The sequence below is a fragment of the Dipodomys spectabilis genome, unplaced genomic scaffold (genome assembly GCF_019054845.1).
Source record: "Dipodomys spectabilis isolate Male_0828 unplaced genomic scaffold, ASM1905484v1 ptg000138l, whole genome shotgun sequence".
Taxonomy (NCBI): Eukaryota; Metazoa; Chordata; class Mammalia; order Rodentia; family Heteromyidae; genus Dipodomys; species Dipodomys spectabilis.
The window spans coordinates 4627916-4649721 of record NW_024870815.1 but is presented as its reverse complement, the minus strand read 5'-3'; the positions used below and the strand labels follow the sequence as shown (position 1 = coordinate 4649721).

The 21806-nt window shown below is 39.3% G+C and overlaps 1 protein-coding gene across 2 annotated transcripts in view; it reads left to right on the top strand.

Moving 5' to 3' along the window:
• Prlr (prolactin receptor) overlaps window positions 1-21806 on the top strand; it is a 122042-nt gene that overhangs the window by 55187 nt on the left and 45049 nt on the right. Inside the window, exon 1 of one of the 2 annotated variants that reach the window (XM_042690584.1) lies at window positions 8484-8588. The exons of the other annotated variant lie outside the window; for it this stretch is intronic. The gene's annotated coding sequence lies outside the window, so the exon portion shown is untranslated. Of the gene's footprint in view, window positions 1-8483; window positions 8589-21806 lie in introns of those variants that run through there. 2 annotated transcript variants of the gene reach the window in all.

Genomic DNA, 21806 nt, shown 5'->3' with positions numbered 1-21806 from the left:
CATCTTTTAAAATGTGTTTATTTTTTTAAAAATCAGTTGTGTACAAAAGTGTTTCATAGTTTTTATTTCTCAAGACAAATTTCCAACCCTCCACCCACAGCCCAGTCTACTTAATGGTATTTTGGTAACCCACCCATTTTCCCCTTTACAGAAAGTGAATGGCTCAGAATAAGCCCTCATTTTAAGAACTTCTGATGGACTAAGGAACTGCTTTGAGCATATAATTGTCTTTCACTCATGTTCTATTATACCTTAGCCAGAATGAAGTTCAAGTTTTTAAAGATAAGAGTAAGGCAGGAGTAAGTCATATATACCCTTTCTTGTGATTTTTCTGTACTGAATGTATTTTCAATTGCAATTTTTGTACATCTCATATGACCAACAAAACTAAAATATACATATATTTTAAAGCCTGATCTGCTTCCTATACATGGCCAAGTCTCTGTCTACTGTTCCTCCTTTACCAAACAGTAAATAAATCAATAAATAAGAAAAAACTTGTCTGCCCTCCTACTCAGTGAAAATATATATTTTACCATGGTGTATATTTTTATTGTAGTAACATACACATAGCACAGAACTGACCAGTTCTAAGTGTAGAATCTGATAACATTGAGGACATCTGCATTGTGCAACTACCCTCCAGAATTGTTTCCATCTTGCAAAACTGAAGCTATGAGGATATATTTTATTGGCATATATTAACATATATTATAAAACAATTTTTATGGATGGGCCATAATTTTCTTGTGTGGAATTGAAATACCTCACTTCCAATGCTGCACTATATAGCCATGACAATTTTTGTCAAAACAGTGTCAAATAATTATAGTTATCAAGCCTGAGATTAGCCTACCTCAGTCCAAACCAGCACTATTAAAGAAGTATAAATGACCATTTGAGCTTATAAAGTGATATTACTCATTCCAATACTTCAGATTATTTCCTACTGATTGGCTCCCACTAGCACATAGGTATCTTTCTATGAAAGCAATTAAAGTGTTGCAGTCCTGCTCAGCTCTCTCAAGGATGAAACCCACTGCTCTTTTTCTCTTATCTACTTCTCAACTATTACAGTTGCTTTCTTTTCTTTGTCATAGCTCTCAGTTCAAAATTCCTCACCTAAGAGATCCGACAGCCACTACTTTTTCATATTTGGACAAAGTTTTCATACTCCTGACCATTCTGTGCACCAGCTGCTCAGGGTCCTGGGTTAGATCTAGCACAGGTCAGGAAAGGTCAATAGAGCATCATGTACCAGCACAAAACGTGGCTGCCCAGGACAGGCCTCCTCAAGACAGACACTCTCTACACAGGCAACTTCAGGACAGGCACTGGTTGGGACAAACATAGGATCAGAAAAGCTGGGCCTCTGAAATGTAGAAAGAGTTGGAGTAGAGTGTGGTGAGAACAAACAGACATTTAGAAGGAAAGATAATACGGGGACAGGAAAAGTCAGAGCTCAAACAGTAGACATACTCAAGATGAAATAGGCACCCATAAAAGCAAGAAAGGACCAATAAAATTGGTCTTTGTGAGGGCAAAGCTGAGGCGGCGTGTCTCTCTGGCAGCCTTTGTACGCCTCTTGTCTCCCCATGAGCCAACATATACTCAAGCTTAGTCCAGGGACTTGAAGGACAAGACAGCAGAAGCGCTCAGCATGCTGAAGGAACCAGAGGTGAGGACAAAGATACTCTGAAAGATTCTGTTTGTATTTTGTGCTGCAGGTTCTCTGTAGGGATTCCTTCTCTCTCTTCCCCTCTCTCCTTCCCTTTCTTTCATCTTTCCCTTTGCTAAAGACACTAGAGACACAATTATTTTACTTTTCTAGGTACTTTTTTCCTAATTCTCTGAGGAACTCTCTGAGGGGAAAAAAATAACAGAATACTCGAAAACATATAAAATTGTACTTTTAGTTTCATAATGTTATATAGCTTATTCTTCTTGGGGCCAGAAGATTCAAAGGCACCAAAACATCTTTACAACCCATTGTTACAGATGGTTTAGGTGACTAAGCCACATCATCCTATCATCCCCAAGAAGTATCTTTGAGCTATGCTTCCCAAACTCAGCTACACCACCACATACCAGTCATTCATGGTGTCCAGACATCAGTACTTTTAAAGTTTCTGGTACTTTTTTTGGGGGGAGAGGGGGTTTGGTCATGGGGCCTGAACTCTGGGCCTGGGCGCTGTCCCTCAGCTCTTCAGCTCAAGGCTAGCACTCTACCACTTGAGCCACAGCGCCATTTCCGGCTTTTTTTCTTTTTGCTTATGTGGTGCTGAGGAATTGAACTCAGGGCCTCATGCATGCAAGGCAAGCGCTCTACCACTGAGCCACCTTCCCAGCCCAGTTTCTGATACTTTTAAAGGTGAATTACATCAATAATTTTAAAGATAATTCCAATGTAGCACATTTTTTTCAGTAAACACTGTCTTCTACTTGTTTGATGAAGTCCCAAACACTGACTCATAATCTTGCCACTTTTACCAGCAAGTGGAATGCAAGGGGAAAAAAGAAGAAAGAGAGAGAGAAAGAGAGGGTGAAAAAGAGAGAGAAAGAAAGAAAAAAAGGAAGGAAGGAAGGAAGGAGAGACAAAAAGAAGAGAGGAAGGAAGGAAGAAAGGAAGGAAGGAAGGAAGGAAGGAAGGATGGGAGGAAGGAAGGGAGGAAGGGAGGAAGGGAAGAAAGGATTGATTTTCTTTCAACTAACTGAATGCAATCGCCGTTCACAGTACTCCAATTTACTGCCAGAGTGAGACCAAGGGGGTAATTCTTTTTGAGTCAAACCATCCTATTATGGTGTTATGGCATCCTATTACAAAAATAATGACTAATGGTTACTTGTTAAATCTTCAGCTTTGCAATGTGATATTTTAAATTACCCAGAACACAACTTTGGACCCAGAGTAAATAGAAAGCAATGAGGTCTACACAACCCAAGATTTCTGTGTAACAATCCAAGGAGAAAGTTGTCATCAGACTGCGTAAGCAAATCTTACCAGCTCAGCAAATATTTCAAAAGCTTGTCCAATTCCAAGTTTCACCTTCCTGGTGCCTTTTGCAGTTTCTTATATAAAGAGTTTTTGGTTTTGGTTTGGTTTGGTTTGGTTTCCTAAGAAACATGAGTTGAAAATACCAGGCTGTAGTGGCATTGTAGGGCCTATTTCTGAGCACTGTCTACCTCTCAGGCAAATTCTCACAACTACTTGGTTAAAATGAGCATATCTTCCCAACAACTCTGTCTCTAAGTAGCCTGTACATCAGTCATTTGTTTGCCCACAGAGAGCAAATCCAGTGAGGAGGGGATTGTAATTAAGACTGTCCAACTGATAAGAAGAGTCTCACATAGTGATGATTTCCAACAGCCTGATAGAGCAGCTAAAGGAAAATTCAGACTTCTTGGTCTCGATTTCCACACAGGAAATGAGCTTAAAGTGTAACTAATTTCGAGTCCAGAGAGCCAGAGACAATAACTTCAGAATTACATAATGAACTTGGCTACTAAGAAAGCCTGTGTGTCATCTCTATTCCGAAAAAGGAAAAGCTGTGACAAAATGGAAAGTCAGGCATATGGATGGGCTTCAATTTTGCTTAGCCTCCAGGCTGCCAGGTGCCTATACATGCCACATACCTTTGCTGCGCCTATATTAAAATTCTGCAGAGAAACTGATCAATAGGACACGCTGCAACCAATCTATATAAAAGGATCTTTATTTGGGGACTTGCCTTAGGCAATTATGGAAGCCAAGACGTCCACAATCTGCACTCTGCAAGTTACAAATTCAGGAAATTTTGTGGTATAACTCAGCCAAAATGGGAAAGCCTCAGAACCAAGGAGGCTGGTGGTACACCTCAAACCAAAAGCCAATGGTCTAAGAACCAGAGAGGGAGCTGGAATAAATCTGAAAGTCTAGAGATTTGCAAAGACAGAGTAAAATTGTTATCACCTGCAAAAAAAAAGGAAATTCTGACTTTTGCCATAGTTTTTGTTGATGGTAGTGGATTTTTTTAATTTTGGGTTTTGTTGTTGTTGTTGTTTTGTACCAGTACTGAAGCTTGAATTCAGGGCCTCTTATGGTTTTTTTTTTTTTTCATTCAAGGCTAGGTCTGTACCACTCAAGCAACACCCTCACTTCTGGCTTTTTGCTGGTTAAATAGAAATGAGAGTCTCACAGATGTGGCTAACTTTGAACCACAGTCCTCCAATCTCAGGCTCTTGAGTAGCTAGAGTTACAGGGTGAGCCACCAGCACCAGCTGGTGGTTTTCTTCTGTCCTCATTTTTTACTCTATCCTCATTCAGGCTTCACTGGACTGAATAATGCCCACTGGTAAAGGCACACCTTCTTTATTCCATCTCCTGATTCAAACACTATTCTCTTTCTATATCACCATCAGAGACATAATAACAGTAACATTCATTTTGCCAATTATGGAGCCCTTCTGTACCATGTCAAGTTGACATGTAAATGTCAACCTGACAACACAGTGTCTTGTACATCTCATTGTTACAATGGGTCAGCCTGTATACTTGTTTCAGCATTTTGTTATTTCCTTTCCCCTTCCCAAATCAAAAAAAAATGTATATACAAGATGCAGGGCACCAGAATCAAATAGAGTGAAAACAGGGGTTATACCATGGGAGAAGAACATACAAAAGAAACAAAAGAAATCACATAGTAGACTATGAGTACATTAAAAACAACAGCAACAAAGTCATTATGTTGAAAATGATCTTTACAGTATCTACAAATTCAATGCAATACCTATCAATATTCCAACCTCATTCTTCAAGGAAATAGAAGAGGCAATCCAAAAATTCATATAGAGCAATAAAAGACCCCAAATAGCAAAAACGATCCTTAATAGAAAGAACAGTGCTGGAGGAATATCAATACCAAATTTCAAACTCTACTACAAAACCATAGTAATCAAAACAGCTTTGTAGTGGCACAAGAACAGACCTCAGGACCAATGGGATAGAATTGAAAACCCAGAAATGAACCCACAGACCTATAGCCATCTAATCTTTGATAAGGGAGCTAAAAAAATAGAATGGAAGAAAGACAGCCTCTTCAGTAAATGGTGCTGGAAAAATTGGTTAATCACTTGTAGAAAACTAAAGCTAGATCCTTATATATCACCCTACACCAGAATCAACTCCAAATGGATCAAAGACCTCGGAGTCAAAGCAGACACTCTGAAAACATTACAGGATGGAATAGGAGAAACCTTAGGTCTCCTTGGCACAGGCTGAAATTTTCTTAATAGAGACTCAGAAACACAACAAATCAAAGAAAGGTTGGTTGGATAAATGGGATTGCATGAAATTGCAGAGCTTCTGCATGGCAAAGGACATAGCTAGCAAGATCAATAGAAAGCCCACGGATTGGGAGAAGATCTTCACTAGCCATAAAACGGACAAGGGTCTCATATCTAAAATATACCTGGAACTCAAACAATTAAATCCCCCAACAACAAACCCTCAAAGAAACAACTGCCCAATAAATAAGTGGGCTAAAGACTTAAAGAGAAATTTCTCTGAAGAGGAAAGAAGGATGGCCAATAGACACATGAAGAAATGCTCAACCTCCCTAGCCATAAAAAAATGCAAATCAAAACAACATTGAGATACCACCTCACCCCAGTTAGAATGGCTATAATCAAGAATTCTAATAATAACAGATGCAATATTTTTACAATAAAAAATTAAAAATTAAAATGATAAGCCCATTTAGAGAGGCAGACATGCAAATTGTAAAGGATCTAGAAAGCTTTTCAATAGACTTGCTAATTTAAAAATGCAGTTTTGACAAAAGACTTTATTGTTGATTTTAATGTACTATGTGATTTCTTGTTTCTTTTTTTTTTCATTTTCCTATGGTTTATTACCTGTTGTCACTGTTTGATTTTGGTACCCTGGGTATTTTATATACATTTATCTGAATTAGGGAAGGGGAACAACAAAATGGTGAGACAAAGGGCAAAGAGTGACCCAATGCAACAACGATACTCAAAAGACAGTATGTTGGAAATGAACTGTAAAGCGTGGTGGGGAGAGTTGGGGAAAGGGAAAGTGGGAGAAAAATGAAGGAGGGAGTAACAAGTTCCACAAGAAATATACCCACTACCTTACTGTAAAACTGTAACCCCTCTGTCCATCACCTTGACAATAAATTTTAAAAAAATAAAAAATACAAAAACTATCCTTGAAACTCTGGTGGGGGAGGGGGTAGGAAGGGAGGAATTGGGGAGGGAAGGGATGGCTGGGGAAAAACTGAGGAGGTAACAATGCTCAAGAGCAAATGTACTCATTACCTTACTCATATAACTGTAACCCCTCTGTACAGTATCTTTATAATACAAAATATAATTTTTAAAAATTATTTACCCATCTTGGATTTCCCCTGGATGAATTGTACTGGCTGTTCACCACTAGACACCTGACTGCAAATATCTTTTCTCATATTCCCATATTTCTAGACAATGATTTTTGTAAGACAATAAATTTATTCATTATAAAAAAAAAAAACTATTTACCCACACAAAGACTCCATGGCCCCTTCTCCATTAGAGAAATTGAGCTGGATGATCTCTGAGGCCCTCAATGACACTCTAATGATTTTGATATTTAAAAACAAACTGTGTGACTTCTGCCTTTGGCAGTCAAGGTACCAACAGAATCTGTCTCTCTGAGTTCTCTCAACCTCAGTGATTTACAGAGTTAGTCACCTGATCATTTTCTATTTTGAACAAACACAAACAGATCTATGGTATATATGATACCAGTGAATTATCATCTGTTCATTTGGATAGGGGACAATAGTACAATGGTTATGTAAGGATAGGATCACAATTGTTCAAGATGCATAGTAAAAATTGGTTAACTGGAGGGGAAAGTTAAAAGTAAAATAACACCCAGTCTGAGAGTTGCTTTTCAAAAAATAAAATAAAATGAAATAATAGCTTCTCAAATCTCATAGGATGCCCTTTGGGTTACTTGTTCTGAACATGGAACTGATGTTGTGGGAAGAGGAACAGAGGCCAGGTGAAATGGATGTTAGTTCCTCTGAGTGTTTGGGGTACCAAGTCAAGAGACCAGAAGATTTAGAAGCCACAAAGATCTTTTCCTGGAGATCTGGGACGTAGAGGTTGAAATTATTTACAACTTCTTCCTCAATTTTATATGAGTAGGCTGGCAAACTAGAATCAGTTTTGCCTAAGGAAAATGGAAATCCTTAGAGAAGTGGCTCACATAAGCATTCTGATTTGGCTGCAGAAAAATATGTTTATAAACATATACTCCATATTCAAACATAAATAAGCTGTATCCCCCCCCCTTTTGATAGCTGCTCTAACAAAGTGCCACAGCTAGGTGACTTAAAACTTAGAAACATTTTTTTCTCCTATTCTGGAGGCTAGCAGCCTCCCTTGCTGGAATCTCCCCTTTGCCCTGCCTCTGGTGGTGGCAGCAATGCTCGACATGCCTTGACTTGTCACTGAATCACTCCATCTCTACCATCACGTGGTGTCTCCTTGTGTGTCTCTCCTCTCCTTTTCCTAAGGAAAACAATGACACTGAGTTAAAGGCCTACCCTATTCCAGGATGACATCATCTTCCCTAGTTGCATCCACTGTGACCCTATTTATCAAATGAAGTCAGGTTGGGAGACACTAGAAAACTTCAACATCCTTTTCCTAGCGAAAATAACTCAACCCATCACATCATCCAAACGAATGATATTGTGAGATAGTTTCCATTTGTTCCCACTGCTCTTGCTAAGCCTCTGACTTCATATGATTTTAGAGCTAAACGTCCTCTTTGAAAAGTGATTCTTGACAAGGATTCAGAGACCAGCCCAAAGTCCACAGCCAATACCAGTCTCTTTATAAGGAAACTGCTTTTTGAAGTAAACATCAAAACTTTGACTGGCTTGTAACATGACTAGACTCAGTCGCTGCTGATCCTTATGCTACAGACTTTCTTTGCTCTTCCCCAGATCTCCTGCAGGAAAGGGAGAGGAGAGTGGGGGGAAATAAGTTTGTCCATCCTCTGTGAAATGATCCACAGAACCTAAATGAATAGACAGCAAAAGCAGAAGAGCTCCAAGCTCCCGTGATGACACCTGGACCTTGCCCTTTCTACTTTCACCTCTATCCTTCCCAATACTTCCTCTCTGGCTCATTCTCTCTGTTTGGTTGAAATGACAGTTCCTTTGAATCAAGATATTTTGATCTCTTGATCCTGTTGTAGGTAAACTACAAACCAAATCCAGCCAAATCAAACAAAACTTTCTCATGCAAGTTATCCAATTATTATTTGTTTTGTTTTTCTTTCAAATGAGAAGGAAGAGTACAAGCTTTGTCTAGCTCAAGGCAAACTATCTGCCTGAACAGTCAGTTCACTAATAGGTAATCAGTAAACATGTTGGCACTCATTACAATTGCACAGACTGCTCACTGAGGATGTGCACAGTCAGAAACAAACCCCAACACACAACCCTGGGTCAATTTGTCATGTTATATGTCTTCACCTTCTGTTTTCTGAAGCAAACATCCAAGTTTGATTGGCTTGTGACATCCCCAGGGTAAGTCACTATGGTTTGTGAATGTGGGGATTATTTCCTTAGGCCACCAGCCCTGTTGTTCTCCCTGGATGAAAGTCAAGTCCTCCAGTGAGGGATAGAAGGGGAAGTGTGTTTGCAGAGTTCAAGGCCAGTACCCACTCCCAGGTATTCTTGGCCCCTTGCACACCTTCTGGAGTCAGTACAAGAAAAGTGTGAGGCAAATTATTCTGTCAGAAGGGAACCTTACTGCATTGTTGGTGGGAGTGTAAACTTGTTCAACCACTTTGGAAAGCAGTATGGAGGTTCCTCAAAAGACTCCACATAAAGCTCCCCTAGGACCCAGCAATCCCACTTTTGGGCATTTACCCAAATGATCACAAACAAGACCACACTAAAGCTACCAGCACGACTATGTTTATTGCAGCATTATTTACCATAGCTAAGATATGCCCTTAGTAGATGAATGAATCAAAAAAATGTGGTATATATACACAATGGAATTTTATGCCTCCATCAGAAAGAATGACATTGACCCATTTGTTAGGAAATGGAAAGGCTTGGAAAAAATTATATTAAATGAAGTAAGCCAGGACCAAAGAAACATAGGTCCCATGGTTTCCCTTATTTGCAGTAACTAGTATATGCCTGAGTCAAGCAGAAAAGGTCAGATAATTTGATGTTAGGGAAATGAACCCTAAGATATGTATTCAAATGTTTTTTCTTTCATGTAATTGTTTCTAACACATTTATAAGATTATTTCTTTGTTGTTTTGTATGTCCCTCCCCCACGGTATAACCCCTGCTTTCACTGTATTTGAAGTTGGTATAATTTGTGGAGGGGAAGGGAAAAAACAAATCATTTAAATAGGGATACAGGTGGACCCATTGCAACAATGAGATTTACAAATCATTATGTTGAAAACGAACTTTACAACTTTGCTGGGGGGGGGGGGAGAGGGGGGTAGGGAGGGGGGAGGAGGATGGGAAGGGATGGGAAGGGGAAACAAAGGAGGAGGCTACAATGCTTGATAAGAAATGTACGCATTATCCTGCCCATGTAATTGTAACCCCTCTGTACAGTATGTTCACAAATAAAATAAAATAAAATAAAAAAAAGAATTGTACTGAAAAATGGAGAGAAAACTATCTCTAGAACTCCATTACATCTGTCTAGAACTTGATGAATAGGTTAAAAAGTGAGAAAGGGATGGTGAGTTAATTATCAAACACTAGGGATGGATAAAATAACCCTTGTTCATAATTTTCTATTCAGAAAAGCTGCTAAACCTAAAGAGATCGTTGTTATCATTTTGTAAATAGGTAGGAAAAATAACAGACTGGGTTTTTCTCTTTCTCACAAGCTAATATTAATAGTTACAAAAAATGAGGCTCAAGCTGGAGGCATGGCTTACTGCTGGAGTGCCTGTCTAGCAAGCCTGAGGCTGTGAGTTCAAATGAATACTTCTGAAAAAATGAGGCTTATTGTGATTTTTCCTATATGCGTATTACATACCTTGGTTGTATTTTTACCTATCCAATCCTTCTTTCTAAACTCCCCTCCCTACCCCATCTTATCCCTACTCCGTCCTATAATATGGATTGGCAATTTTTAAGATACATTCATTATGAAATAATTTGTTTCATCAAGTTCTTCTGTAGACTTTAGCATCTCTACAGAGTTATACAACTGTTATCATAATGTAATTTTATGACCACTTGAAGCAGTACACATTAAAAGTCACTTCTCAGTTCCCTGTGTCTTCCCACTCCTCTTCATGAAAGAACTAACCTTCTTCCTGTCTCTAGAACTAACCTTCTTCCTGTCTCTGTGGATAAGACTTCCTGGACATTTCACATAAATGGAATCGTCAGACCAGGCGTTGGAGGCTCACACCTGAAATCCTAGCTACTCAGGAGGCTGAGATCTGAGGATCGCAGTTCAAAGCCAGCCTGGCAGCAAAAATCTGTGAGACTCGTCTCTGATAAACCACCAGAAAACTGGAAGTGGTGCCCTGGCTCAAGCGGTAGGGCACTAGCCTTGAGCTGAAGAGCTGAAGGACAGTGCCCTGGCCCAGAGTTCAAGCCCCATGACCGACAAAAATAAATGAATAAATAAATGGAATCATCATACTATCTATGGTCTTTTGTGAGGTGGTTATTTTATATAGGTTTATGATTTTTTTCCTATTTTCTTTATGTAATTATACAAAAGAATTTCCATTTAACAAAGCAGTTTATGAAGGCACTATATCTTGATCAACATTTTTACCCATATCTTACCTACCTACTTCCTTCTCTCACTCTTCAGAATTTTGTAGGAAATACATTGGATTCTTGACTGCAGTGAGTAACACCCAGGTTGTGACATCTATCAGCTCTTAATTTCTTTCTATTGCTGAATAATATTCCATCTAGTGGATAGACCACATTTTTTCATCTGTTGGTGATTATTTTAATTGAAAAAGCAAATTCCCATGGTAACTGTAATTTAATTGTTCATCTTCTTTTTATTTTGCTGTACATATGAGTTTATATAACAGTTCTTAATCTTTTTTTTTTTTTTTTTTGGTCAGTTGTAGGGCTTGAACTCCAGGCCTAGACACTGTCCCTGAGCCTGTTTATGCTCAAGGTTAGCACTCTACCACTTGAGCCACAGTATTACTTCCAGTTTTTGAGTGGTTACTTGGAGATAAGAATCTTACGGACTTTTCTGCCCAAACTAGCTTTGAACCATGAACCTCAGATCTCAGCCTCCTGAGTAGTTAGAATTATAGACATGAGCCACTGACACACAGCTCAGATATTTTTTTTTATGTGAAAATTTATTTATGCATAAAAGGAACAGTCTTCCCGAAACTCTTGGAGCAGGAAGAGAGGCGAGGCAATTACATATGCTGTGTTACATCTTGCATCGTGACTATCAGAGATCAGGAGTCTTCTAGAAAGGGCATCTGTCAGGAGGAGGGTATCAGAAATGGTTTCCAAGCAGAGACATAATAAACAAGCGAGTTCATATCTTTTTTTTGGGGGGGGGGGGCAGTCGTGGGGCCTGAACTCTGGGCCTGGGCGCTACCTTAGCTCTTCAGCTCAAGACTCGTGCTCTACCACTTGAGCCACAGCGCTTCTTCCAGCTTTTTTCTTTTTGCTTATGTGGTGCTGAGGAATCGAACCCAGGACCTCATGCATGCAAGGCAAGCACTGTACCACTGAGCCAACTTCCCAGTCCAACTCATATCTTAATCTTTAAAATCTTGAAGGTACTTACAATTGATAGCAAAATAGTATTTCTATTTAAATTTGTAGGAGTAAATGTTTTCAGAATATTATAATTAAGGTCATAATATTGACATTTGTCATTTCAACTGTATTAATAAGTTCTCTGTTTTCAAGACTCTTCCCTTCTAACAAAGTAACTTAAAGATGTACATAAGTTTTGTTGCTGTTTGTGTGTTTATTTCGAACGACATGTATACACAATATAGCACCAGTCTGTGTTCTCAGTTGACAAGTTACTGATGAATTTATGGCCAGCCACTGTAGCTGTCTTCCAGGATCTACTGAAAACACAGTGCTTCTGGTTATGCGGTTATGCCATTTTTCCCTTCTCACCCTTCTGACTAAGTCTAATGAAAAGAGGAGACAACAGGACTATAATTCACTGGCATTTGCATGCAGGGAGATCATGCAAAGGTGGCAAAACTCTTCATGCCTACCATTCATACATATGAAACATAAGCCAGCCAAAATCGCTGGGAGCCTAGTATGGCTATTCCCTATCTTTGGGATACTAAGTAAGTACCTACCTTGTCCTCTTTTTGTCTCCAGTAAGTTAATAATGGTTCCTATCGCCTAGAAATGCTTTCAAGATTCCCATAATTGCTATCTCAAAACAAATGTGCAGTCCATGTTAGCTGCTACTGATTAGCATGGATGATTTGCTTCCTGTTTCCTGGTACTGTGTATTCATCTGCACAACAATTCAGGGAGGTAGCTATGTGTATTCCTGCTTTACATATGAGGAAACTGAGACACAAAGAACTCATATGGCTTGCTGAAAGTCACCTGGCTGGAAAGTGGTACAATTTCTATTTAAACCAATCTTGATCTGATTTCAAAATCGGACATGCAGCCATCAGACCATGTGGGCCTCATGCAACACATCAGGCTGCCAGTATTCTGTGTATTGCGATACAGATATATTGTATACCAGGATATTGCTAAAACAGGCACAAAAGAAACTAATCCTTCAAAATTTTCATCAAAATGGCTGATTTATACAACTGACCCCTTTGGGAGATGATGTCACCAGAGCACATGAAAGGCAAACAGAAATGTAAAACGAACATGAAGCACTTAAAACAAATCTGACGCTCAAAAAGCCCTCAAAACGAAGCCAAGTACCTGATTCAGTGCTGTATCTTCCTGGATCCTGGGTTTATGGGGACAAAAAATAGTCACCTGGTATATTGACTCAATGCCATCAGTTGAGGACTTAGCTGTATTCCTGTTCAGAATTCAGCTCTGAACTTGGTGGTTTAAAATGTTGCCCAGACCACCGACCAGGAGTACTTTTTTTCCTTAATTAGCCTTGAAAACAAAAGAGCAAGCAAAGAATACTGTGACTACCCTTTCAAACGGCCACATCAGATAGGGAAGGAAGGAAGCAATTGGCCTGAAAAACAGAAGTCCTCATTGGCCACATGTTGCTAATTTACTGCTCATGAGGGTCATTAGCTGTGGTGCCCCAAGGGAGAAAAGAGTTCAAGGGCCAGAGATAAATGACATTTAGATGGTCCCCAAAGGAGCCCAAGTAACAGGTAAATACAAACAGATGTTGCAGCAAACATTCCCCTCTCAACAGCCTCTCTGATTCCACAGTGTAAAGAAGGAATCATTTGTCAACTAATTCTGTCTAATCCTAAACCTTGGATCAGAAAATGTTTACGCTCTTATATTCCCAAGTAAAAAGATGTTCTCTATCCAGATCTCTATGAACATAACGGATCTGCTATTTTAATTAGAAGAGCATGTTCTTTCTCCACTATGGTATTAGTGACTTTGAATGCTTAAAAATACTTTCCACAAGCCTCCTAATTAGGGTTTAGGGAGCAAGGCAAAGGTAACATTTTAAGAATGTTCTTAATGTTGCAATCAATTGGGGATTATTTTTCTTTCGAAGTAGGTTTTATTTATTTTTTCAGGCTCAGAGGGTTGAACCCAGGGCCTCACACATGTAAAGCATTTGCTTTACCCCTGAGTTGTACCACCAGCCTCGGGTGATTATTATTTGTTAAAAAAAATTCCTGGGTGAGTAAATGCAGCAGTGGTTCTCACTACACACTATGTTGAAAACAAACTGTACAATTTGTGGGTGAGGAGGGAGGGGAAAAACTGAAGGAAGGAAGGGATGACATTGTCCAAAAAGAAATGTACTCTTTACCTGATTTATGTAACTGTAACTACTCTGTCCATCGCCTTTATAATAGCAATAATTTTTTGGGGGGGGTCTGGTCGTGGGGCCTGAACTCTGGGCCTGGGCGCTGTCCCTCAGCTCTTCAGCTCAAGGCTAGCGCTCTACCACTTGAGCCACAGCGCCACTTCCGGCTTTTTTCTTTTTGCTTATGTGGTGCTGAGGAATCAAACCCAGGGCCTCAGGCATGCAAGGCAAGCACTCTACCACTTTCCCAGCCACTTTCCCAGCCCAATAGCAATAATTTTTTAAAAAGAAGGAAATTAAATGCCAATCATGGAAAGCTTTCCAAATATCATTTAACTCAACTCCCTATAAGGTAACACTACTGTTTATCATATCCAACCAGCATCACAGCCCTCAACAGACATCAGAGACTCTGAGACCACTTATACAAATAAAGACAACTAAGGAGTTAACAAAAAAATGTTTGAGTGTTCTAGATCCTTCTATCTGTTAGGGTTGTTTTCTGAGGCTAGTTTCCCGCCCATATTAAATTAGCTATGAGACTCTACTTCATAATCTCCTCTCATTGTCTGTGAGGTGGAGTTATACACAAAGTGAGTAAGGACTAAGAATAAACAGGTGGTCTGCTGGTGGCAGCCTCATTCTTTATCTCTATGTCAAGCCCACAGTCTCTCTGATCAAGATGATCCTCGGCCAGTCTCTTCAGAATCACATTTACATTCATGTTGCAGTTCTTCACTGGATTGGAATAAGCCCTTACCATCACTACTCGCTTTTAGGTGATCTTGCTAAGGTGTGCTCTTGCTTATAAAATCCAGCTAACATTCTCTGGTAAGCAAAGAAACCTGGACTTTGCTTTTCCTTAAGTCAGCAATAGTAACCTTATTTACTTTACACTCATTTCCAAAAGAATTTGAAATAACCAGTTTCCAATATGGCTCTGTACTAACCAATGAACTTGAACTTGGACAGATTATGGCAATAACAAAACTTCTAACCTTTTGGTGCTTCCCTTCCATGTACCATCTCTAAGTAAACAAACTAACCCCCAGCAAACACTAACTGTCTAATAAGCTTTTGATGAAACTAGCATTTGAAAAATAAGCTGGAAAATAAGGACCACTGCAAATAAAACTTTACTAATCGATTGATTAGTAGGACTTGAATTTCAATTTGATGACCCAAATGTGTTTTTAATTTTGGATTTCTGAGGAGTTTCTATCCTGAATGCTTTTCAAGTATGAGAGAGATGTCAAAGTAGATATGGTGGCACATGCTTGTAATTCCAGCATTCAAGCTGAGACAGGAGAGTCACAATTTCAAGGCCTATTTGGCCTATGTATTGAAGCCTTGTAACTAGAAAAAAAGTGGAAAATAAATGTGCTGAGCATGGTGTTTATGTCTACAATGCAAGCAGTCACAAAGCAAAGGTAGGAAGGTTGTGAGTTCAAGTCCAGTCTGGAAAATATATGAAGACTCTGCCTCAAAACAAAAACAACAAATTAGGAGATCCGAAATGACAAATACAGAAAATTTGACTGTGTACTTTGTCCAGGATCCATACAAAGAACTGCTTGGAAAAAATAAATTAAGGAATTTGGCCTGGATGTTAACAGCTGGAGAAGAGCCTTGACTATTCCCCCAGCAGATTATTTCAGAAATATCTGAACTCCGGAGCAGAGGTTATAACTGCAGATTAAATTGTAAGTCCCTTAGAATCACAACAGTTTGGGGTAAAAAAGTCCCCTTACTGGTCTTAAAACCTCAATCCATTTCACTAATTCTACAAGATTCCATATGGCTTCATCATGAACATCTACAATGACAAGGAACATAATTCCTGATAGAGTGGCCCGTTTCATCTTTGGCTATAATAATCTTTGAAGAGTTATTCTGCCTTATAGCATGACCTTTGTGTTCTGGCTCTATCCAATAGTGGGCAAGCAATATGTCCAGTGAGGCCTATTAGCTCTTTGTTGAAGCCAAATCAACCAGCTTAAGGTTACTACAGTTTAAATATGTCCCTGGAAGCTCATATATTGTGATTTAATTCCCAGTGCATCTGTGTTGGGGAACAGGAGGTGGGGTCTAACAAGAAATTATTAGGGTTTAAGAGTTCTGCCCTCACAAATAGATTAATATCCTTATTACTTTCTCTAGCTTGCAACTTCTTTTGCCCTTCCTCATTCTCTCTCTCAACACACACACACACACACACACACACTGTCTTGTCCGTCCTTCCACCATAGATGATTCCAGAAAAAAGTCCTTTCCAGGTTCAGGACACTTACCCTTGAGTCTCCAGTACTGTAAAAATTAAGCATCTTATCTTTATAAATCACCCAGTCTGTAGTATTTTGTTATAGCAACAAAACAGGCTGCCACAGAGGGTCTATCTTCTTGTGCTTTTGCATGCATTTTTCTCAATGATCTCAGCTATTCAGAATGATTCAAAAACTCCTGAGAATTGTCAAATTTATCCTTCCAAATCTCAACTTCTCCTTGTTTTTTTTTTACTTCATCTGTATCTCTTCTCTTTCCTCTGACTTCTGCAGCCATCTCTCTTGTCACTGCAGATAGCAGAGAAGTGTGCTTTTTAAAAAAAGAGTAGAAGAATTTAATTTGAACCCTGACAAGTTTCCACTCCTGTAATGTTATAAACTCTATTGTCGACTCAAAAGAAATCATTCCAGACTCCATGGGACCATTTATTATAAACTACAGTGTGGCTGAATAAACATGTGAACAAACTAAGCAATGTGTGAATGACTAGGATTCACTTGCCATGATAACTTTTACAAGGTGCCTTCCAATGGCCATTTTTAGAACATTTTAACTCATTCTCTAATAAGGAGCTTCATTCTTAAAATGTACTTTTGAAGATTAGATGAAACCCTGCATTATTTACTGTCTTATTTACTGCATTATTTATTGTCTTGTGGTCAATAAATATTAACTAATTATTTTCACTCTCTTTTTTAGTCATTTTCAAATATAAGATTCTACTGATGCCATCTGTACTCACTAATCTAGAAATCACTTAGTACTGCACTCATAAAAGGAATGATGCAAGCCAGGCACTGGTGGCTCAAGCCTGTAATCTTAGCTACTCAGGAGGCTGAGATCTGAGGATCCAGGTTCAAAGCCAGCCCAGGCAGGAGAGTCCATGAGACTCTTATCTCCAATTAACCACCAGAAACCTGGAAGTGGTGCTGTGGCTCAAGTGGTAGACCACTAACCTTGAGCTGAAGAGCTGAAGGTTGCAAAGTATTACTTCTTTTTGTAAGTCTTCTATCCTGTGCCTTTAACTGGACCACCTACTTCTGTCCTTTATAGTTGGCACTCAGTAAGGCACAAATAAAATCCTGGATTCTTTTACTTCCTCCTCTGGGTTGTGTTTACTCAGCCCCTGACCGTTGGGCTCTGTTTCCTACTCCAAGTTAGAACTTGCCTGTTGGAACTGACAACTGAATTGGCTTTACCCTGCTTGACCCTCAGTGCTCTTTCTCACTCCTTCTCTTTCGATATGGAATTCTCCTTTGGCCCCTTCAGCTCTCAGTTCTACTCTGAAACACAAGCAAGTTGTTGGGTTTGCTTCTGTGTTATGAGTCACTCTTCTCCTATTTTACTTGAATTGTTCTAAATATTGTTGCTGTTGTTGTTGTTGTTTTGATACCTAGGTTAGGAAATGACTTAAGGTCTTGATGTTTCTGTCTTTAAGGAATTAGAAAAAAATAGAATTTCATCAAGTGTTGTCTTTTTATGATTATTATTCTCTTATTTTTGTGTTAACTAAATGGACTTTCTACCTTCTTCCTTTCCATCTCTTGCATCAGGCCTCCAGGGTGATGGTGTTCAGATTCTACCTGCCCAAGAGCAACCCCCAATGTTTCTAAATGGCCGTATGTGATCTATATCTGTTGCCAGAATGCTTGGAAAGGCCTTTCTGCTTTTCTGAGTAGATCTGAAAATTTGTCAAGGCTGAAAATTAAACTTGAACTAGTTTCTGTAAACAAGAAAGAGCCATTGCTTAGAATCTTATCTGCAGTTCCAGCTCAATAAAAATTACATGTTACTGTATGAGACTCTATCTTGTAGATGTCCCTTATGTGACCTTCATTTCAAAATTGTTAGGTATCAACTTCTAAATGCCACCCAAAATGGGAGTTCCTGTAAACCATAGGCCTAATATTTTTGTATTTACAGCTCTATTCTCCATACCCAAAACAGTACTTGGCAAATAACAGCCACCAGTTAGTACTGGGTAGAGAGATGGATGCATAAGTAGACCAGAAGGTGCATGCTATGCATGGATGAGTAGTTGGATGGATGAGAGAAGCCAGGTGGAGTTGTGACTGGGCCATTGCCTTTATCATCAAAGAGATCTCAGTTCCGGTTTTTGGCTATATCGCTTTCCAGTTATGAGGCTTCTCTGAATTTCAGTTTCCTCCTACTGGTATAGGTTTGGGGGTGGAGGACTAAGTAAGATAATAAAGACTCGGTGCTGGTGGCTCACACCTGAAATCCTAGCTACTCAGCAGTCTGAGATCTGAGGATTGCTGTTCAAAGGCAGTCCAGGTAGGAAGGTCCTTGAGACTCTTATTTCTAATAAACCACTCAGAAAAAGCCAGAAGTGGTATCATGGCTCAAGTAGTAGAGCACTAGCCTTGACAAGCATCCAGGCCCTAAGTTTAAGTCATAGGATTGGGGCAGGGGTGGGAAGAGGAGGGGGGGAATAATGAATATAAGGTTTTAGTGTGATATTTGGCATATTTTCAGAACTTAGTAAATGTTGACAGTTATGTCTATTGTTTTCAATGAAAGTTTTCAAATGTTGAAAGTTATAAGATGTAATTGAATTTAATTTAATATGACTAGTAGTGACTATATTACTAAATACAAATTAGTTCAATGAATATTTTGGCAAAATTTTACTTAGAGTCAAATTGACAAAAAAGTATGTCATACCCATCATATTTATGGAACTAAAGTGAGATATCAAGAGTGAGTAATTTGCAAAATCAGGCAGAACAAGCCAGCACCTTCTAAAACATAACTAGAAGACTTACTACATGTGCAAGCTTTATTTATAATATAAGACAGTGATCATCTTATTGTGGTTGCCTCCTACATCATCCAGTCTGTCCTCTACACTCTGCAGAAAATTATTTTACAACATTCAACCTCTGCTTCAAATCCTCACAATGATACCTACTTCCTCATGAAATAGCTCATTCAACTAAGGAAATGTAATCACCATTAGTAAGATCTATCTTAAAATTATCTTTTTTTTCAATGAGTTTTGCACAGTGATCCAACTTCTACCATCTGGACATATCTACTTTTCCCCCCTCTGTATCAAAAATTAGTCAAGAAAGGCCACTCTAAAGGTCACCATTTATTTTTATGAATAAACCTTTATTGGAACATAGCCACACCTACTTAAATACATATTGCTTATGGCTGCTTTTGTACTTCAATCACATGGCATCCACAACATAGACTCACAACACTGAAAAGTATTTACTATTAGACTCTTGAAAGAAATTCTTTAGCTGGGCACTGGTGGCTCACACCTGTAATCCTAGCTATTCAGGAGGCCAAGATCTGCTGACCAGAGTTCAAAGACAGGAAAGTCCATGAGACTCTTATCTCCAATTAACCACAAGAAAACCAGAAGTGGCGCTGTGGCTCAAGTGGTAGAGCACTTGCCTTGAGCTGAAGAGCTTAGGGACAGCGCCCAGGCCCAGAGTTCAAGCCCCACAATCGACAAGGAAAGGAAGGAAGGAAGGAAGGAAGGAAGGAAGGAAGGAAGGAAGGAAGGAAGGAAGGAAGGAAGGAAGGAAGGAAGGAAGGAAGGAAAGAAGGAAGGAAAAACTCTTTAAACTTCTGCTTTATGGAACAGAACTTAAAGACAAGTAACAAGAAACATGTCTCTTCTTAAAGTCAGTGGCCAGGAACTCAGCACAACACTCCAAGTAGACACAGTGAAGGCAGAGTCAGGTAGCCACACTTTCACCTCCATGTGCTTGAGGAAATATTTCCCATACTGTGACCAGATTGGCCTTTAACACTCAATACACTCTAGCATATAAAGGACTAGATCTCTGAGATCTTCTTGCCAGGATCTATGTCTGCCCACTCTGCATTGGAATATACTATTGTTTGAAAATGTATACAAAACATTACATCTTTCTAGCCTTCCCAGAGCAATTGCAAGCAATGCTACATTTATTTGAGGGCTACCTCAAAAGCTATCAGGTAGAAAAAGATTAGTATACTCAGCCAGGAGGGGTTGTCTTTTTGTTGTTTTATTCTCATCAGTTAGATATATAGGGGATTTCATGTTTACATGCCCATTTATGTAAACAATGCATCAGAATCACCCCTCAATCGTTTCTCTCCTATCCTTCCCTTTTCCCAGACCAGTCTCAGCATGTTTTCTTGCTTTGATTTTTACTCAGCTAAGACTTTAAGAGAATATAATGAGGAAACTACATACCTGTGGATTGGGTTGAGAGAATAAGGGAATTTGTCTCCACTTCTTTACATAAAGAAGAGTGGGGAAGGTGAATTTTACCCAGGATTGGTGGTAACTGCGGCTATGAAAGACGGCAGGAGATACACAGCTGCTGCTAGAATCAAGCCACAAGAGTCAAATAAGATTCAAATAAGAGAGAAAGAGACCCCCAATATGCTTATCTCCCAGCCTCTGCCTGCAATGGGTAGATCTTTATTTGAAGCAAAAGATTATAGAGACACTGGAGTCAAATCTATAAACCAAAGGAGATTAGTAATAGGTATAACCAGAAAATGGTTAGGGCTGAGTGATATGCTAGACATTTAATACATGTTGAAGAAATGAAAGGTAAGTGAATGATGTGAACCTGGGCCCAGCACTCACTAGTCATTTTCATTGACTGCAGATTCAATGATTCATGACCTCCTGCAGCCAAGTCCTTTCAGTTCTGTCTAGTGTTCCAGACACTCTACCCCATGCAGCTCTCGTCCTGTGCCTTCCTCTTTAGCCTCTTCTAAACCCTCAAGGTCCTCACCATGAGCATAAGAAAGAGTCGCTGTCTTTGAGGGGATATAACAGAGAGGAACAGAGCTGGGTCTGAACTGCACATTATTAAGTAGAGAGCTGAAGTAATTCCTAGAATCTGAAATACAATCTAAAATATTCAGTTTTTGAAATGAAACTTTTAGTGTCACTACATCATGTGGAGAAAATAAATAAATAAAGGTAGCTTCTAGGAATTCTGCCCCAGGTGTCTGTTCATGATCTCTCTCTTCACCAGACACCTCATTACCAAATGCCTTGTGGCTTGACATTTTATGCTCAAATGGGCCGTATCACTGCATAGGTTTTGATTGCAAAGATATCTGGGCTCCCAATTCATTATGCTATAGCCTACATGGACACATGGACACATTGGTAAGGTGATGGTGAGAGATTGTTAGTGTCAGGAAGCTCCACTAGCCATCACAGCATTCCTGCCAGTCACCTCCTTCTCTGTCAGCTGAGTTGTATGAGAATATTCAGTACTGGCTTTCTCAAGAAATAATTCTCTGCATGCTGCCGTTTGAAGACTTAGGAATGACTTAAAAGCCTTGTTTGGACAGTTTCTCCATTGAGATGATTAGGCACTAACTTAGGAATTGCTGTCCATGCATGAAAGCCAGTTTTATACATATGGACCTGTTTTGCATCGAAGTCATGAAAGCATGTGTTTGAATGCAGATACATACCTCCAACAGCTATTCTTCATGCCCCATAAGTGCAGACTACTCTGTCTAGT